This window comes from Ascaphus truei, chromosome 4, assembly GCF_040206685.1.
Source record: "Ascaphus truei isolate aAscTru1 chromosome 4, aAscTru1.hap1, whole genome shotgun sequence".
Taxonomy (NCBI): Eukaryota; Metazoa; Chordata; class Amphibia; order Anura; family Ascaphidae; genus Ascaphus; species Ascaphus truei.
Genome location: NC_134486.1, coordinates 390648901 through 390664293, shown reverse-complemented (window position 1 = coordinate 390664293; position 15393 = coordinate 390648901). Strand labels below are relative to the sequence as shown.

The window sequence follows — 15393 nt, the reverse complement described above, 5'->3', positions numbered from 1 at the left end:
GATGACAGGAGCAGGGATTTAAGTACCTGTACGTGTTTTTATTCTACTGCTCTTGTCTCTTTCACATAGTAAAGGTTGTATTCGCTTGAATTGTACTGTATAATAAGCAATCTTTGTGGATGTTGGGACATGTGAACTTCAGAAACCATAACCATCTGTACAAAGAAATATACAATTTAAAAAAATAATAGTAATTAGTCTTTACCCTTTAGCTACCAGGAAAACGTACAATACGTTACAGGCTTCCCTGGCAGCAAAACTGTTAGTCCATGTACAACAGCATTAATAAAAAAGTATAAATGTTAATCCAAAAAAAGATATTGGTATCTGTAATATATAATTTGACTTTCTGTGTTTAAATTATTACCTTTTTTTTTTCATTTCTGCAAGTTGTACAACACTTATCCTTCTGTAATGGGGTGGCTACCTGGAAGTCACAAAACTGTTCTTGGGAACACAGCTGAGTTGCGGAAATTTATTCAAGCAACATTTACTAAACACCTGGATGAACTAGACATAAATGACCAGAGGAATCTTATTGATGCATTTCTTGTCAAGCAACAAGAGGTAATGTAGTATTTATTACCTTGTGCCTTGTACATGTGAATTAGCCTTATGAATCTGTCATGTACCTGAAGTTCTTTTGATAAGACAATACACCTACAGCATATCTCCCTTTCAGTCTTTGGTCATAACTTTTGAGCAGTCCCAATGAGCATTCATACTGCCCCTACTCCCCCTCCACAATTTTTTATTAGAGGAATGTTTTACTTTGCTGGTTTTATATGGTGCCCTTGATTTATTGTACATTACAGATGTGGCCAGATGAGGTCACCTGAAAGGGAACGCATCACATGGTACACACCAACCAATCATGTACCATTTGATTTCTTCCTTTAAGGTGACCTCACAACACCCAAAAAAGGAATCACATGGTACATCAAAAAATCTGTTTGCTTAATGTACCATGTGAGTCCATCAAGTTTGGTCGAGAAGTTCTTCTCAGGAAAATGTAATGGGATTGTGGATGTACAGTACTGTACGTACCATGTGACTGTCAAAAGTGACGTTACAGGCCTTACGTAGGACCTGTCAAGTCTTATTTGACAAGAAGTGGACAATGAGTCAACATCTTGAAGAAAGAAGACATCTTCAAAGAAAATAAGAACCTCAGTACTCACCGGAGATGTTTCTTCAATCAACGGCGAATCCATTGCTTCAGATCAAGCTGAGGATCCATCAACCTTGATCTATTTTAACTGATGGGTTTTTTTTTTTTTGTGTCATCGGGCAGGGATTATTTAAAAAAAAATTGGGCCGTCTGGCTAGGCTTGTTTTTTGGGGGATTTTTATGGCTGTGTATCAGCCCTTTATGGGATTTATCTGCGGATGCCCTTGAAAATGAGGAGGGTGGCCTTCATCCCTGCAGGGGTAAGTAATACTTTTATTTCTTTAGGATTCTCATTGATAGCCACATTGGCAATCTAGCCCCCCTTGAGGGCTTAGGTAGCCACAGTCACAATTCATGAATAAAAAGTTTGATTATGTTCTTATTTTATTGTAATCTCTATTTGTTCAATGTATTTTTTTTTTAACTGCCTCTCAATGGGCAAAAGCACCACTGGACAGTTTTGGCTAATAATACTATTGCCCAGGGGGTTAACCCCTTCATTATCTTGTTAACCCCTTCATTATCTTGGAGGTTCTCCACTTGGATAATGAAGGGGGTAAGTAATTAATTTTAATATTGTACTATACTACTTTTTGTATTGGCCCAGTCTTTCCAGCCACTTGATGATGTAGATCCTGAATATCAGTATCTAGATCAAGACTGGGAAAACGATAGGACCATATTCAGACATGTATGTCATCAATGGCGTTGGAAAGGACAATTGAATTATTTAAATGTCCTGTCCAATCCTCTTGATGACGTAGCAAACCAAATATGGTCCTATAGTATCCCCCCTCATGACGTAGATACCCATATTCAGTTATCTACATCATCATGGGGCCGGCCAGACCAGACTGACTGCTTCTCACCTTCTCAGCTGCTTTAGGTGAAACAGAGAGAGACTGATTCTCTCTGGGACAGCTCTGGGTAGCTTTTCCTGATGCTGCGGGGGTCCAGCTTTAATCCTCCATTGCCACAAAAATGTATTGTTTTGGGGGCCGTGGATGGACTGCGGATTTCAGCTTTTTGGTCTGTGGCACCGCAAATAGTAAATCTGGCCACATCTGTGGGTGTTTTAAGGAGTTGGAATGTGAACAACTGCACTACAATTGGCTAATTTTCTGTACCTGCCGGGTGTTACATTTTTATATGTATCCTAATTAATACTTTGTACTACACATCTAATATAACATTTTCACCCTGAACAACCAACTAAGGGGCCTATGCAGTAAGTGTTCATAAGCCAAATATCGAGCACTTATCGGACAAAATGCCTACTCCGATTCAGTAAGCCTCGATAAGTGGGCAATAAAGGCCTGAATCGGCAAAAAAAAAATTGTTCAAAACAAAGTCGCAGAGTGAGCGGCGATAAGGCACTTATCGACGCTTTTAGGAATGTTCATAAAATCGCGTAATTCTAGTAGCCACGAGTAGGTTATCAATGCCTATCGCAGCTCTAGAATGGCGATTTTCTCCCCAAATCCAAACACCAGGAAAAGTTGTCGGGAGTGTGGGGAGAAGCGTCGATAAGGCGGCGAGACGGGACTTAGAAAAAATCAGGCCTTTTACCTGCATCGGATTGATGCCAGGGTCTCCGGAGCCGTTAACCATTAATACCAGCACCGGAGACCCCCGCATGAATCTGATGCTGGAAAAATGCATTTACAGCCCACTTCATTACCTTAGCAGCTAACCGCTAAGACAATGAAGGGTTAACCACCCATGCCAGGCTTATTGTGGGTAGTGGGGGTGAGTGAAGGTGGTATTTGGCCCTTGGTGGGTGTTTAGGCCTTGCAGGGGGATTGCGGGTGTCTTAACCACTACGGTAATGAAGGCATTAACCCCTCCCGCTACCCACCTGCAAGGCCTAAACACCCATCCTTGGGGCTAATACAACTTTAACCCACCCCCGCTGCCCACAATTAAAACAATACACACAACAGCCCCAATAAACATTGCAATATTTAATAAACACCAATACACCACCCACCACTCCCTGTGCACCCCCATACCGTAAAACTATGATTTATTTTTAACATACAGGATTAATACCCTAGGCCGACGGGAGTCCCCCGTGGGTCCAACGGATGTCCGCAGGCCCCACAGTGCACTCAGGGGGGTACCCACGGGTGTCTGGGGGCCTCTGGGTGGTCCCTGCTAGGCACCGTGGGCCTCCATGTGGTACCCGCGGGTCACCGTGGGCCGAAATGGGGTTTATGGGTGGTCCCCGCGGGTGTCTGGGGGTCCCTGGGTCATCCCTACAGGTGTCTGGGGGCACTTGGGTGGTTCCCATGGAGGTCTGAAGCCCTTGGGTGGTCCGTGGGGTCCCTGGTTCTTCTCCGCAGGTATCTCCCGTGGGTCCGCAGGTGGTACCCGTGGGCATCCTCAGGTGGTCTTGATGGGTCACCGCTGCCCTGTGGTACCAATCCTGTATTGAAAATAATAAAACATGGCCTACATTTAAATCAATACCCCCCCCCCACCAAACACATACAGTAATGGGCAAAATTACTATGATCCAGATATTGAAAAAAGATTATTTGCCCATTATAAAACACAACATTAACAAGCATCAATAAAGTAAATAAATACAGTTCTACTTACCACAGCCAATATGATGGCGTCCTCGTCAGGATACTGCATGTCCCTTTCCTCCGTTGCCAGAAAGCATACATACAGTAATAAATACATTATAATGGCCTCAAGCCCCTTAAATCACTTTAGCGGTTAATAACCACTTAATAATTAAGGGGTTAACCCACCCTGCCCCAGTACCCACCTGGGAGGCCTAACCACCCACCCTTAACCCACTATTCTCACCCTGTACCCACTGAGTAGTATAGTTGTACATCATACCCATATAATATGGGCATTAAAAGCCTCTATAGCACTCAATGGGCACCCTAATCAAAATACATTAATGCACAAAAGACACAATAATAAACATTCAAAACCACGAAACACCCCAATTCAATAAATAAAAACACTAGCCAGCTAATGCAATTAATAAAAGCACTAACCAGCTCAACGAGGAATTGAACCTTTAACCAAAGCAATTAATTAATAAAACAACAATGAATTAATTGTAACAGTAACCAAAACAATTAATTAATAAAATAACAATGAATTTATAGAAAACAAAATCAAGAAAGAAATGAATTATGAAAAAATATCGGCAACACAACCATTAAAAACATTACACAATACAAGACACCATTACTTAAAAATGAAAATCAATCGACAATTTTTTTTTAAATAAGGCAGCAAAATGACAAACAATTTCATCTACATAATAAATAAACATAGAAAAAAAATCACCATCAATACAAAGCAAGAAATTAAAAACAAATTATTGGCCTAATAATCTATTGATCTGTACCCTAAAGTGGTACAGATTAATACATTATTAGTCAGTTAATGTGCAAAGAAAAAATAAAATAAAAATACATCCAATGGAAAAACCTGTAAAAAAATACATTTCCGAACATGCAATATATTACTTACCTTTAGAAGCGCTGGCCCTCCGACTCCCGGAGAAACAGGAAAATCATGTACCGCGAAGGCCTCAAACAGCATCCGATGCAATCCGCCATGAAGATCTAGATCAGGTACCCAATTCTTCATTCTTCTACCTTTAATCAGCTTCTTCTTTCTTCTTCTGTAATTATTTCTTTATCTTCTTAATCGTCTGTCTTCTTCTTTCAATCCAAAAAACCCCGATGGTAGATCCCAAACGATATTGTCTCATCATGTTCTTGGGCTCAAATGAGGCGTCACAGCCTTAAATATGGCTTGTGATGTCACATTTGGGCACTCACGCACACAGACCCATAAAAACCTGACATAGAAAAACATAATGGACAAAGACAAAATGGAGGCATATAGACAAAATGGACGCCCATCTCCAGAGGACCCCCCCCCCAGTCCATATTTTCACAGCGGTATCCAAAACAATCAGAATACCTCAAACCGCAAAATTCTTCTGATCCATTCTGCATATGAAGATTTACAGAACTAATGCTTTCTGTCCCAAAGGTGTCAGCTGACTATTTTCCTTCTTTGTTTGGTCAGCTTCATCTGTATTACTTGGCTGATGAATAGGTCACTACTCCAGAACTACAGAATGCGTCCTTTTTTCCTTCGTTTCTAGAACTGTCCGAGGTGGCGATCACTAGTTCTGTTTCAAGTCTGCTACCCTTCCGAGATGGGCCTATTTCAAGTCCACTACCCATCTGAGACTGTTCTGTTTCAAGTCTGCTACCCATATTTAACTGGCCCACTGCAAGTGGAACTTCCATAGAGGACACCCTGCCAAACCTGGAGGACCATCCAGGGGATGTCCCTCGAGAGGGGGAAGTAATGTCAGTGATATTCTTGACATGACCTATAAGCTCTCTGGCTTAAGTTTCCCCGCTCATCCACTGAGACTGCTACTCTGCACTGAGTGCTGCCAGGAGACCTTTGCTCTGTCACTTTCCAGCACCCTTCCTCTATCTTCTGCCTCTGCCTTATAAACCTCACTTTGCTGTACCATCCTTGCCTTTGTTTTATTGCTACTGACCCTTACTTCCCTGTCATGGGAGACCAGTACTTTTAACACTTTTTACCCTTGCACCGGGCTACAACTGCAGCATGGTCCCAGGTACTGTATCATTCCGCTTGCTGGAACATCTTCAGATTTTTCTGAACCAACTACAGGGACAATGAACAGTGTGATTCCCTGCTTTGTGTAACGTATGTCTGACATCACTTGTTCTGGGATCATGAAACTTCAAGACCATCTTTGAGCCATGATTCCCCGCAAGAAATCCTAGCTCAAAGCTGAATTATCCCATCGCTGCCACCAGAAAAAAGCCTGTCACGGGAGACCAATGCTTTTAACGCTTTTTACCTTTGGGTTCAATTCACTAGGCAGAAGAAGGTAGTGGAATAAAATGTGGTTTATTCTGGTTAAACCAGCAGACATACAAATGAAACACAAAATGCAGGTAAAACACGCTTAACTGGGGGTCTGGGGTGAATTTCTAGCCCCAAATAGGTGCAGGGCACCCGCTTCGGGAAGGCTTACCCTATCCAGTTCACATCCAAGAACATACAGTACTCTTTTTGGGAGAGCTACAGTGCTTTCTGTGCGTCATTCTCCGCTCAGAACTTTGCCGTGTCTGTAGAACTTGGTCTCAGCTAAGCCAAGCTTCTCTGGCAAAACCAACCCGGTTGCTCTGCTATTTACAACAGAGCAACTTTGAAAAGCCTGCCAGCTCATCACCGACCAAGTCCCAAAATTGTTAGGTTCTCTGATCGGGCAGTGTCTGTACATAGACCTCGTTTTCCTATGTTTAACATGGAAAGGAGACCGGCGACCAATCAGAGGATGGATCGTAACTGTAACAGTCAATCCGAGCTTGTGGCTTGTTTTTCTGTACACGTCAGAGGAGGCGGCGCATGAAATTCAAACTGGCCAATGGAAACCGTGCCTACGAGCAGCGGCTTTCCCCAGCCAGCCCAATGCCTCCTGCTTGGCAGGCTCCCTCGAGTCAGGGAGAATAAAGAGTCTCCCCTAGGGGGATCCTATGCCTCCAGAGCCGGTACTCTGCCCTTCCCAGGTCACCAAAGTTCTGACACCTCTCGACTTCCCTTCTCCTCTTTGGTCCCTCATCTCTATGCATAGTAGAGAATAGGGAATAAACCCTGAATCTGATGCTCAAAGTATAATCAGGCAAGGGAAATAAATCAATTTGTAAAGACTATAATGATGGTAAAAGGCAATTCTGTAATAAATCAATAATGATATGAAACCCAATGCACATGTGGATCATATAACAGGGTAGGGGGTGAATGTAGCAGAGAGGGAAAGCCATCCAAACTGGAGCACTCCGTGATATGGAAAAAGACCAGTTAGAAAACTGCTCCCCTGTACCCACAACCCACAACTTGCCCTGATGTCACACAATGGGTCTAGTGAAACCAAAATAAGCATACTCACTGTTTAGCAGCTGATCGCCTCTATACCCGGAGCATGCTCCAGCCAGGATGTATAGCAAGAGTAAGAAAGGGAAGAAGGTGGTGCGGTGCTAACCTGGTAGTGAAACACTAACAAAGTACCCTGCGTGGTACAAAACGCATCAGAGCGGTTTTCAGATCAATGTGCATTTTTCCTGATTTTGAATAAACCTTATTTCTTCTGAGATTGCACTCAGTGTTTCACTACCAGGTTAGCAGTGCACCGCCCTCTTCCCTTCCTTACCCATCTTGCTACTTAGCAGATTACCAGGGCTGGCTGTCTAGAGATGAATATACAGTTTAAAACACAACATTCTCTCTCTAACCTGGGCTCGGGAATCCTAGTGTTACAATACAGTAAGCATTGTGGTGGGACATATATGATATTTGAAAGGGAAGATATTGTGGGGACAACATGCATACGCGTTTCAGCAGACCCTACACGGTCTGCGAGTAAAATGGGACAACCGGTATCTTTGCCCCCGACCTTGTACACATGTTTTAATCACATTTCCACCCAAGTATCCCCCTTGAAACTCCCACTCCTGAAATCCCAGGTTTATCTCATAACAGGGAATATTTTCTTACAAACTGTGTCCCCGAGCCTATGGTGCTGCTAAGATACCGGGGACCCAAGGTTTTCAGGGGTAACCAGTCGAGCTTCACCTTTATTATGAAGACTGACAAGCCCTACAGTCACAATGCCCTTTGCCTGTCTTCTGCCTGTTCCCTGTCTTTGCTTGTAGCTTGTTTTGGGTTTGTATGAGTAGTATCATTAAAGGTCCCTGCCTTGTAAATTGGTTTGCCCCCTTTGTTTCCTGAGACCAGTTCCTGTCCTTGTCCCAGTTCTGTTCCTGAGTCCAGTCCAGGCCTGTGTCTGAGTTTAGTCCCTGTCCCGTTACTGCTTCTGCCTGCCTAAACTCTGCTAGTGACCTTGCTTTGCCTTCTATCCTCACCTCGCTGTACTGGCCACTGAGATTCACTCACCAGACACTAAGGCCTGCAACACATAGGTTATGGCTTCAGAAGGTCAAAGTCTGGCCCTGTGTGTTAGGAAAGGATGATGTCACAGGAGCAGAAACAAGAAGAGAGGCAGAGAGAGATGAGCACGTAAGAGAGAAGAGCTGATGAGGAGTTCCTACCTAGTAGTATTTGAGGCGAGACAGAGTAGTGTGGTAACAGTGCCATTCCATTCCATCTCAACAGAACAGTTGGGTGTAATCCAGGATCAACACAACCCTACCTAGCCAGTGACTATCGCAGCCGATGTTTAAGATGTGAGGTGTCATCGGCATGAGTTACTGACAGCATGTAAATTTTACTAAACACCACCTGCCTGATTTAGATTGCTTACAAAAGCCTGTCTGTTCAGACATGAAGTGACTCCTTTGCTCACTTGTGAGCTGACCTTTGGAGACAGAGGATAGTGTTCTTGAGTCTCCCAGGAGAGACTGACCAAGAGAACACACATCTCTGGAGCTGACCGGTCTTGAGCTCTGCCCAGCATAGCTGATTGCAAGACACCAAATAAGACTTCTAAACCTGGATGCTGATATTTTCTGTGCACGCATGGGTGCGGTTCCAGGAGAGCAGAGAAGCTTACTCTACGGCAGCTAACAGATAAGACTTTCATTCTTAAAAGACTGCTTATATCTGCTTATTACATGCTATGTGTTTGGGGCTAGGAAAAATGCTTAACTAACGGAGATGTGAATTAATTGCATAGAATTTCACTAGAACTACTCCCAAGTGGATAGAAGCTTTGTTCCCCCCCTGTGTTTGGATAATTTCCTGATGAAAAGGAAAAGGCACAATAAAGCCTATTATAATTTCACCTTATAAAGCCTCCCATTGTGTACCTCTGTGAACGTCCGTCTACATATGGTGTCCGAGGTGGGACAAGAGGTGTCCTTGTAGTTAAAAAGGACCGGAGATTTTTATGTGAATTTTTTTTTATGCTTTTTGCCTACAAACAATCTGAGAAACTTAGGAAAAAACCTCATGCAGCACAGATCAGAGTTAAAGGGATACACACTGCACTGAAACTTACAAAAACCCAGAAGAGACTGCTGAAGTAGCTAAACCTTTTTTTTGCCTATCACAAAGTGTAATATGGTTATTGAAATAGGGGTTTTGCCTTCCAGCCATAGTCAGGGTTCAAGAAGTGAGTCAGCCCTTAAAAAGGGATAGGTGTTTGTTGTTTTCAAAAATTTAGCTGAAGCAGTGAATACAGATGGTGACCCATGAGTGGTACTGATTTTGCAAATAAAGGTTGCCACACCGCATAGGGCTACCAGCTGTGAATGGAGTATATGCAGAAAAGTGTGAAAATTGATACAAGACTGTGCTGAAGCAGGGGAATTTTTTTCAAAACCAATTGCTGAGTGTTGAGTCACCCTGCCGGGAATGAAAGAAATAGTCCACTGCAAAGAATGTTTTGTTTTTTTCTGCAAGTAAAAAAAGTCTGCCTATATATATCTTGGGAGCAAAAACAGACACCCAAAGTGTGAAGTGTGAATGCCATAATACCCAAAGATGAGACTGAAAATTACTGAACTCAGGCAGAAAACCAAATTCTGTTGCTGAAGCGGAGGGATTGCACCTAGCAAGTAAATGGTGTAAGGCGAATAGACTTTTTTCCTAGCATCTGCACATCTTGTATACCTGATAAGAGAAAATGCATGCACAGTACTGCTGATATTGTAAAACTTATCCAAGAAAGAAAAAGTCTACAGAGATGCCTGTGAGAGCTACAACCTCTACAAGCAAAATATGCCCATCTGTAGGACTACCACAATTGGGGGTTCTAGCAAATATATACACAGAAAACACCCGCACAGCTTAATGATTTGAACCAATGTGAGGTGCTAACTAGGTAGGAACAAAAGTGCATAGAGAGAGAAAAGATACCTAGTATATAAGCACTCTATTTCACATCTAAATGTATAGTGAATGTTTTAAAATACTTTATTTGTACCAATAAATAAAAAAATGGGGTTTAAAATAAGATATGTGTCAAACAGTACGTGACTGTCATTAGTAACGTAACTCTGGTAAGTTAGGTTGATAGAACATATGGGGAACCCTTATGGATATTCGGGATCCTTTGCTATTATACAGCTGCCTATTAATATAGGACTAGGGCCATCATCGGGCCACTGCTCAGAAAACCGTTCTGTCCCTTTTTGAGTGGATCAAAAATATGTAATCATTAGCTATAAAATGCTGTATTCATCCGCTATATGCGTGATTGGTGCAAAGACAGCTGGCAGTTCCCTGGCTGTGTGTTAACTGATAGGGTTAAGCTAAAGCACTAGAGAAAACCCCTTTGAGAGTTTTCTTCCCCAAATCACCACTAGCCTACAAAGTGATATTGTTGTGCTTCAAAGTAACCAGGTATCTCTCACTAGTAAATAGTCAGGCAATGACAGCCCACCGGGTACTGAATCTCACTGAGGGCTAAATGCGGAGGAATAATTGTAATTTCCTCCGTGGTGGTCTAATAACTGGTCTCCTGTAAGGAGATACTGTTTTGGGGTGAAAAAGACCCTTATAACACTTGTCCAAGGTGGGCAACCGGCTGACAAAATATGTGCACAGTTAGATTCACATCAAAATATATCATCTGATGTCATATATTTTATCAAGCTTATGTGGGGGGTGGGGGGGAGGGTTAATTGGTATTGGGGCTGTCTATATTAGTGTATTACATACTGTGCAAGACAAATAGGGTGATGGAACAATGAATATACAAGCCTCTGCATCAAGAGGCACTGTTGTCCTTGAGCCTCTTGTGTCAGTGGTTGAAATCCAATTGATTTCTGCCCCAATTCACAAGTATGGTACACAGCATAGCAAATGAACTAATGGTTCAGATGTTCCCCCCTTCCCTCCTCCTTGCCTAGATTGGCAATAGTGTGTGAAGTGATGTTAGCCAGACCTTGTGTGATTTCTGTGCAGTGACTGATCAAGCACAGTTACTGCAAGCCAATAGGTGATCAAAGGTATTTCACTCGCAGCGCTAGCCGGTCAAGGCAGTAATGTGCAGTTACCGATACCAAACAGCTGATGCAAGTTGCCTCTCATGTAATACAGTGCCGTGCGGTGTGTAGCCCAATCTCGTTACCACCCTACACCCCTACACCACATAACAGATGTCTACGTGTGAGTATTGCACACATAGATGTTGGGAATGTGTATAGAGAAGGCAATTTCTGTGTGCACGGTGATCGGCAAAGGCAGGTAGATAAATCACACACTTCTAGCTCTATAGTGTAAAACAACTGGGGTTCCCTCACAAAGGTTCTAGCAAATACAGTGGCAACAGCTGCAATAGCGCCTCTTGAGGTCAGGAAGAAAATTACACCTGATAGCCTAAAAATGGAGGACAAGATGCAGCGTTCCTGTAATGAACCCTACCCCACGGAAGCGTGGCCCTTCCAGTCCAATAAAGAGGAAGACATCTCTTACGGGGAACCCGAACCGAGTCACACCCACAAAACACCCCAAGAATGTTGGGGGTGCCTGAACTCGGCACGAACAGAAAAGACCGCTCCCTTTGATGACGAATATGATCAGCAGGAGACAGAGCGGGAGCAGTGGATCACCGAATATTTCCATCAGCTATTACAGTTGCAAGAAAAGCTGGGTGGATCCAGTGACACTGCTAAAATTTCAAATAAAGGAGACCCCAGTATTTCTGATGGGACGGAGTCATCCAAAACAAAAAGGCGGAAAAAGAAAAGCGGTTCTTCACTTACCGTAGAAGGAACAGACACGTCCGCAGATCCTGTGGAGAAAAAGGGGGACCGAATTGCCCTGCAGCCTAGAAAAAATGGAGAATTCGTCCCACGGTTAACCGAATATCCAGAGGGCCCAAGGCAGAAATCGTGTACCCAAAGAAGTGTCTGTCCGGTGCCAACAGTGAGGAACCCTCAACCAGTCATCCCAGGGAAGTGGAGCCGGAACCAGTGAGTGACGATCCCTTGACCAGCCCTGAAGACGCCCTGAAAATTGCCAGGCATGACTGTGATCTGCTCTGTGAAGAATTGGAAAGGGAGAGAAAAAATAATGCTGAGCTACAAAAGACTGTTCTCGCAATTTACTCTGCGGCCAGGACAGAATTGGACGATCTCAAGACTGAGCTAGATACTGCAAAGGCTACTATTTCCGCCATGGATGAAAAGCAGAGCCAATCTGATAAAATGGTGGCTACGCTAAAGCGGAAGTATGAGGAGGCACTGAAGCAGATGACAGTCTTCCAGCAAGAGGTTCACACTCTTCGCATAGAGCTGAATGCCTCACAACAGGAGGTCAACAGTGTCCGGATAGAGGTGGACGTATCTCAGAAAGAGGTTCAGACACTCCGCAGAGCACTTGATGCCTCACATCATGAGACCAACAGCTGCCGCACAGACCTGGAAGTTTCCAGAAAGGAACTACACAGTCTCACTGTGGAGCTGGACATTGCTAAAGAAACTATTGGTAATCTTGATACAGATCTCAAAGTCTCTCAGAAGGAGCTTCAGACCCTCAACCTAGAGAAGGAAGTCTCACGCCAGGAGAGTGTCATTCTCTAAGCATATGTGCGTAAATGAAAGGAAGAATGCAAAGAAGCCCTGAAGAATACAGAGACTGAAAAAAGAGAAAATTCAAGATTAAAAACAGAAAACTTAAAACTGAAAGAAGAAAATTTTCAGTTGACAGAAGAAGTCAAGGAAAAGTTTGAAGCAGAGCACCGACTGCAGAACCAACTGCAAGGTCTGCGTACACACCTCCAGTATGTTGAGGAGAAGTAGCAAACGCTGCAGGAAGAAAAGCTGCAGGCTGCTAAAGAAATTCAAGTGCTGCAGGAACGTCTGATGACCCAGTATGTCCCCGCAAAGCAGCATGAGAAACTGAAGACTACCCTGAGCATCACCAAAGCAACGCTAAAAGCCAAGCTTAGAACCCAGCACAAAAGGGAGCACAAGAAGGTCCAGAAACTGAAACAAGTAACTGTGGCCCAAGCAAAGAAGTTCACAGTGCACCACAAGGCAACAAAAATTACAGAGCTCCAGAATATGAAGGAGACTCTGATACAGACTCAGAGAAAAGCACTAGCCAAACCTACAGCTGCCCAACAGGCAACAAACAGAGGTAGGAGTGCAGAATCAAAGCCAGAAGAGTCCTTAGCTGAGGAAGCTGAAAAAATAGGACATTCTCTGGAATAGGAGGTGGAGGTGCAACTCGGTCCCAAGTAGCTGAACTGGCGACTCCATGGTGTGGAGAAACTGCAGAAAGACCGCTTAAAGAGCAGAAAACTCTAAGGGCTAGTCCTAACGGCCCTACAACTGTTGCCATACACTTTGTCTACAAAAAGAGGAGTGCCCGACACAACAGAAATCTCATGACCGCGCACGCGATAAGACTTTACGTGGAAAAAGTCCTCCTCGAGCGACTGAGGAGTGCTGATCTCAAGCACCTTCGGGAGTAGACAAAAATAAACTGGAGAAAGGGTTCCAATCCCAGCGGGACAGAGGGTTCTCTTCCTCCATCCACTCTCATTCAAGTCACAGAAAGATCTCGAATGAGAGTGGAAGGATGGGCTTTGGCCGTGGTAAGCCTGAGCTTCCTACAAACAGGGGAGGTATGCAACAGGGGACTTATCCCTGTTCAGTAATGTGCCTTTAATCTAGTAGTGTCATGGTTAACTTCTGGTAGTTAATTACTAAACACCACCTGCCTGATTTAGATTGCTTACAAAAGCCTGTCTGTTCAGACAGGAAGTGACTCCTTTGCTCACTTGTGAGCTGACCTTTGGAGACAGAGGATAGTGTTCTTGAGTCTCCCAGGAGAGACTGACCAAGAGAACACACATCTCTGGAGCTGACCGGTCTTGAGCTCTGCCCAGCATAGCTGATTGCAAGACACCAAATAAGACTTCTAAACCTGGATGCTGATATTTTCTGTGCACGCATGGGTGCGGTTCAAGGAGAGCAGAGAAGCTTACTCTACGGCAGCTAACAGATAAGACTTTCATTCTTAAAAGACTGCTTATATCTGCTTATTACATGCTTTGTGTTTGGGGCTAGGAGAAATGCTTAACTAACGGAGATGTGAATTAATTGCATAGGATTTCACTAGAACTACTCCCAAGTGGATAGAAGCTTTGTTCCCCCCCTGTGTTTGGATAATTTCCTGATGAAAAGGAAAAGGCACAATAAAGCCTATTATAATTTCACCTTATAAAGCCTCCCATTGTGTACCTCTGTGAACGTCCATCTACATGGTGGCTCGAAAGAAGAGTGGAGCAGTAAGGATGAATAAACAGACTACTCCGAACCAGTATAGTATGCCTAGAATTGAAGATGCACTGGATTTTCTCACAGAGAGCAAGTGGTTTTTCATCCTTGACCTTCGAAGTGCTTATAACTAGGTCCCAATGCATGAAGGGGACAAGGAGAAGATGGCATTAATATGCCTTCTGGGATTTTACCAGTTTAAATGTATGTCCCAAGGAGTGTCAGGAGCACCCCCCCCCCCCCCATTTCAGATGCCGATTGAACAGGTGGTAGGGTATATGAACCTGCTTGAAATACGTGTTTCTAGATGACATTATAGAAATTAGAGCGCAATCTTTTTCCCCTGCACCCCCCTGCAGGCTGTCCTGCGCTCCACGCGCCCACCTGCAAGCAGTCCTGTGCTCCGCATGCCCCTCCCTCCTCCTTACCGTGGTTCCCGGCGTCTGGGCAACATGTCACGTTGCCATAGCAACACGACATCACATGACCCCGCATCTCTAGATGCCGGCTGAGCCACGGTAAGTAAGGGTTACAGAGGCCTTCGCCGCTTCCCGGGCACTTAATTTAAGTGCCTTCGGGAAGTGCACAGGGCTTCTGTAAACTCTGCACCCCCCGCAGATAATCTCGCGCCCCCCCGGTTTGCGTACCGCTGAATTAGAGGAACATGAGCTCGCCTTATGAAGGTATTGGATTGAGTGAGAGTGTCTTAAAACTGTCCCTTGAAAAGTGCCAATTCTGAAAAATGTCTGCTATAGTCATATCGTCTACAAGAATGGAGTTGCCACCAACCTGTCTAACCTGGAGGCCATTGCATCTTGGCCAAGACCAAGCAATTGACTGTGTTGAGATATTTCCTGTGGTTCTGCGGGTACTATAGAAAGTTTGGTGGATAATTTTTTTTTTTGTGTAACTTAAATGTTATTAATATTTTTGGCTGAA

General features: G+C 43.9%; 1 pseudogene; it reads left to right on the top strand.

Moving 5' to 3' along the window:
- Positions 1 to 15393, top strand: part of LOC142493873 (cytochrome P450 2K1-like) — a 104935-nt pseudogene that overhangs the window by 57888 nt on the left and 31654 nt on the right.